Here is a 6000-nt window from a genome sequence, read left to right as displayed (position 1 = left end):
AGGTGGGAGGATCCCTCAAGCTCAGGAGTTGGAGAACAGCCTGAGCTCTACTAAAAATATATAGAAAAATTAGCTGAGTTTTGTGGCAGGCACCTGTAGTTCCTGCTACTGAGGCAGCAGGATCACTTGAGCCCAGTAGTTGGAGGTTGCAGTGAGCTAGGCTGATGCCACTGCACTCCACCCAGGTTGAATAATGCCTCCAGATTTTTGTCTATATTCATACAGTATTTCTCAGCCTCTGGACTGTGGGCCTTTGGGGCTGGACAGTTCCTTGCTGTGGGGAGTGGTCCTGTGCCTTGTTGAAAGTGCTGCATGGCCCACTATGTGCCAGTTGCAAATCCCTTGACAGCTCCCTTCCCCGCCTTATGATAACCAAAATGTCTCCAGTCATCTGGCTCACAAAGAAAGAGCTATTGGGTGGAGCTGTGAGGAAAGGGGGATGCTCCCACTCCAGGCCCCCATCCCTCCTGCGGGGACAGGAGAAGGAGGTGAACTGGTCGGGAGGGCCTGTGGCCTGGGGCCAGAGTGAAGGCACAGGCACTTGTTGCTGTTATCATAGTCATCATCTTGGGAGAAATGCATCTGTCCCACCCTCTCCTGGGAAGTATTTGGCCCAGGAGGGGGGCTGGCCATTCTGAGTGAAGCATAAATCCATGGCCCTGCCTCTGTCATCCCCAGAACCCAGGAGAACTGCCAAATTCCAGAAACTACTATATGGAGTTTACAAGTGCTTCAAAAGCACTAAAAATGTCTCTCATCCAACATGCAGGCAGGAAGTCCCATCACATCCTTCAGCAAAACATGTGAGCACCCAGCTGTCCCCTCCCCTCTCCTTAGAAGCCCCCACCTATACCCCCACCACTTCCAAAGGACAGACAGAGCCTCCTACCTGGCCTCCCTGCCTCCACTCAGCCACACCAATCTCTTTCCCCCACAGCAGCTGGACTCATCTATTTAAAAGCTGAGACCTCACTTCTTCCTTGCTTAAAACTAAACTACAACTGGAATAAAATTGATTTTCCTGCCATGGCCAACAAGCCCCAAGAGTTGACTCTGGTGTTGCCCTCATGTCTCCTGGGCTTGTCCCATCTCTCATGCTGTCATCCTGGCTTTGTCTCTGTTTCCAGGCTCCTTCCCACCCCAGCTTTTGTGGCTGGCTCACTCCCATGATTCAGGGCTCAGAGAAATGCTCCCCCTCTGAGAAGCCTTCCCTGCCCACACTGACTAAGGGACTGCCTGCCATCTCTTCCAGCCCCCTCTCTGTCACAAGTCCTCATGTAATTTGCATCAGAGCACTTAGCATGCTAGAAACTTCTCTCCCCACTGATGTCTCGGGCTTTCCCCAGGAGGCAGTAAAGTCTGAGGAGCTCTGTCTGTTTTGGGTGCTTGTTTGCTACTCCCCTACCCAGTCTAGAATCCTGGATGGCTTCAAATAGGCCCTTGCCAGGTCGTCATTAATGAAATCAATCGTGGAATGCTCAGGAGCTAAGTCCCAGATACGAAACCTGAGCACCTATAGGATCCCTTCCCAAATTGGGCATTGATTTGGTCTTGTAAAAGATTCTAAGAGTAGCCGCGTTGTGGCAGGCGCCTGTAGTCCCAGCTACTCGGGAGGCTGAGGCAAGAGAATCGCTTAAGCCCAGGAGTTGGAGGTTGCTATGAGCCGTGTGACACCACGGCACTCTACTGAGGGTGATAGAGTGAGACTCTGTCTCTACAAAAAAAAAAAAAAAAAGATTTTAAGAGTTTCTTGCGGGCGGCGCCTGTGGCTCAGTGAGTAGGGCACCGGCCCCATATGCCGAGGGTGGCGGGTTCAAACCCAGCCCTGGCCAAACTGCAATAAAAAGATAGCCGGGCGTTGTGGCGGGCGCCTGTAGTCCCAGCTGCTCGGGAGGCTGAGGCAAGAGAATCACGTAAGCCCAAGAGTTAGAGGTTGCTGTGAGCCGTGTGACGCCACGGCACTCTACCCGAGGGCGGTACAGGGAGACTCTGTCTCTACAAAAAAAAAAAAAAAAAAGTTTCTTGCAAGATGATGGCTCCAACCATGTCACTGCAGGGCTAAGGAAGGTGGGGGAGGCACCCAGCCTGCTGGAGTAGACCCCAGTGCTTCCAAGTAGCACCGGTAGAGACCACAGTGGTGGTGCCACCTAATCCGGGGCAGCTGGTGGCAGGGCGTTGGTGAGATTCGAGCACAGCAAGGTCCCAGCCCAAATGTCAGCTGCATTTTCAGAGCCATTAAACACCCAGAAACCATCCTGACATCTTACAAATCCTTCAGGCAACAAACAAGATAATGACACCTGTTTGGGTCGTGTGCAGAGTTCCCACCAGGCCACTGCGCTCTGGGCCATCCCTCCTCCCAGTATCCTTATAGGGGGCAACTAAGATCTCCAGTTCAGACAAGAGGCCACTGAGACTGAGAGAGGTGAAGAAACTTGCCTAAGGCCAAACAGTCAAGAAGTGGCTAAGTCCCACCCCAACCAGCCAGCCTGCTGTCCTGGAAGGAAGGGGACTATCCACTTCACCACCACCACCACACCCCCCATACCCTGCCCAGGCGCAACTTGAAGACCAGAGTGCCCAGCTCTGGGTCAGAAATAGGTGAGATCCTAAGTCCCATTCAGGCTCTAGGCCTTTACATTTCCACCAATGGGATTCATACGATGCCCAAAGTTCACTCATCCCTGAGATTTACCAATGACTTGATGACTGCCATGTGCCAGGTTGCCCCCCAGGCTAGGGCTCAGCAAATTCATTCTGCCACCTGTTTTTCTGTGAGTCTCTGTGATTTATTTTCATGGCACACTCTAAAGAGATAGAGTCTCACTCTGTCACCCTGGGTAGAGTGCTATCGTGTCATAGCTCACAACAACCTCAAACTCTTGGGCTCAAGCAATCCTGCCTCAGCCTCCCAGGTAGCTGGGACTATAGGTGCCTGCCACAACGCCTGGCTAATTTTTTAGAGACAGAGTCTCGCTCTTGCTCAGGCGGGTCTTGAACTCCCGAGCTCAAATAATCCAACCGCCTCAGCCTCCCAGAGTGCTAAGATTACAAGTGTGAGCCATTTGTAACTGTGAGATCACTAGGGGGTTTAACCTGTGATCTCCATAACAAGGCAGATTTTTGATTGTCTCCACTTAAGCAATAGTAACTTAGACCAAGGGTTGGCAACACACGATTTTGCGCAGACCATGAGCTGAGAATGATCTTCACATTTTTTAATGGCTGAAAAAATACAGAAACGGGAGTATGTGTTGACAGGTGAAAATGATGTGAAATTCAAATTCTCAGTGTCTTTACGTTTGACTGGAACATGGCCACCCCCTTTGTAGATGGTCTCAGACTGCGCTGTGATGCCAGAGGCCTTCTGGTCCCCAAAGACTCAAATATTTAACATCTGGCCCTTTACGGGAACAGTTTGCTGACCCTGGTTCCAGGCCCTGATGACCTGAGTGATGCAGGGAACCCCTCCTGGAGCTTACATTCAAGGGCAGGGACAGCCTGTGCAAACACAAAAACCTAAGTCAGGCCACTGCCGATCCTGGTCTCTGCAGTGAAGAGAACAGACAGTGACTTGGAGCCCTTTAGCCACAGGGTCACTGTTCTCTCTGACCGCAGATCTGAGTGAGGAGTTAGGCATAGGAGCTGCAGTGCGACAAGACCTGGTTCAGTTTCCGTAGGGTTCCTGGGATGGCCTGATGGGAAAAGGCCACACAGAAGCCAGCGCACTCAGGGGAGGGAGCAATGGCCAGGATTATTGGTGACAGGAACTAATGCAGCGGCTACAGGTGGGGAGGGGGAGAAGCAGCTGTGCTCACACAGGACCCAGATGTGGAGCCACAGCACTGGCTGATGCCTTCCATCTAGGTTCCTGAAAGGTCCAAGTGAGGGACAGCTACACAGAGGCTGCCTGACCTGCCCATTGGCTGGGTCCTCCCACCTGCTCCAGCTCACTCTCACAGCCACTAGTGACACACAGGGGACCTGAGCAGACCCTACTGAGAAAGGAGAAAATGATGGACTTGCCTAAGTTCACAAGGGCAGCAATGACCAAGTCACCACAGCCACTCCAGTGACCAATTACTGTGTTTTGCCTAAAACAAATCTTTTTTTTTTAATTTTTTTTTTGTTTTCTTCCTCAGGTAGCCCACAATATCCCCTCTCTGCCTTTTTCTTATTATTTGATTCTCTCAATACCTTGGCAAGGTAGATATGGTATTATCTATACGTGTGAAAAAAATAAACCTAGATCATCATGCAGCTGGGCTGGGAGAGGCGGGGGACTTGCTCAAAGTCATAAAGCTGCCCAGTGATGGAGCCGGAATAAACCCTAGGCAGGTTCTTTGATTCCAAAGTAAAACTTGATTCTCATTAACCCCAACTGTCTGGGGGGTAAAAAGAGAAAGACCATAAAAAAGGAAGAGGCTGGCTTCCAGGCTCCAGAGCAAGGTCAAAACCGCCAAGATAGGGCGATGCCTGTGGCTCAAGGAGTAAGGCACTGGCCTCATATACCAGGGGTGGCAGGTTCAAACCTGGCCCTGGCCAAAAACTACAAAACAAACAAACAAACAAAAACTGCCAAGATAACAAAATGGGTTTCAAACCCTGAGAAAGGGAGTATGGTAACCCAACCACTCCCCTTCATTGTGCCTCTCCCCAACCCTGAGCTCCCAGCTGGAAAAAAAATCAATGCAAGAGGTAAAAATGCCAACCCCAGGTCATGTGACTCAGCCAGCTCATGCTGAGCTATTTCCCCCAAAGAAAGGAAAACACATGTCCACACGGAGGTGCTCACAGAAATGTTCTCGGCAGCTTTGTTTGTAATAGACAACTGGAAAAGATCCAAGTGTCTATCAACTGGGGATTAGATAAATAAATTCCGGCTTATCCACACAACAGGGCACAGCTTGGCCGTAAATGGGAACCACGCACGGATACAAGCAGCAACACGGAGCATCTCGAAGCCCTGAGAGCCGTCAGACAGAGCGCGCACTGTGCAGCCTCATGTCCGTCCAACTCCGGGAAGGGCAGACTGATCCACGGTGACAGAGGCAGGTCAGCAGTCGGCTGGCGGGGCAGGGTGGAGGGAAGGGTGAAAGAAAGAACTCCAGAAATGGCTTTTCGAGGTGATGGATGTCTGTTATTTTGATTGTGGTGACAGGTTCACAAAACATTAAATCGTGCATTTTAAATACATGTAGTTTATACATATAAGCTATACCCCCCAATAAAGCTGTGTTTTTTTTTTTTAAGGGAAAAAGTGTAAAAACTTTTTTTTTAATTGTTAATAGGCCGAGCATGGTGGCTCACACCTGTAATCCCAGCACTCTGGGAGGCTGAGGCTCGAGGATCCCTTGAGCTCGCAGTTCGAGATCAGCCTGAGCAAGAATAAGACCTCATCTCTACTAAAAATAGAAAAATTAGCCAGCTGGTGTAGCAGGCACCTGTAGTCCCAGCTACTTGGGAGACTGAGGAAGGAGCACTGCTGGAGCCCAGGAGTTTGAAGTTGTTGTGAGCTAGGCTGATGCCCTGGCACTCTAGCCCAGGAGACAGAGTCAGACTGTCTCAAAAATGTCACACCTCACTTCTGACATCACTTGTCAGGGCCCAGGACTGGCCAGGTCTTGGGCCCAGCTTAACTAGGTTCTGGACACGGACAGCTAAATTCCCTTGCTCAGGTCTGTTAGGTGCCTGAAGACTATCTACTTTAGCTGGAGAGAGAGTGTCTTAGAAAGAGTAAAGCAGTCTTCTTAGAAAGATAGATCTTAGTCTTTAGTAGAGCTTGGTAATCTTCAGCAGAGAGACGCCGTGCTGGCGTTCTGCAGGCAGGAGGGGAGACAGAGTCAGAGTAAGCGGGTCCTTCATAGAATACGCATGCTCCCGACTGCCTGCTCCACCAGCCCAATATAAGGCTGATCTCGTGCCGCTTAACACCGGGTGTAGAGACTGCCAATTCACCACTGATCTCATCTCGCGAGCTCTCATGCTTGTTAGGAGAGC

Source organism: Nycticebus coucang, chromosome 21 (genome assembly GCF_027406575.1).
Source record: "Nycticebus coucang isolate mNycCou1 chromosome 21, mNycCou1.pri, whole genome shotgun sequence".
NCBI lineage: Eukaryota > Metazoa > Chordata > Mammalia > Primates > Lorisidae > Nycticebus > Nycticebus coucang.
The sequence above is the reverse complement of the archived record's forward strand: the minus strand, read 5'-3'. Positions refer to the sequence as shown.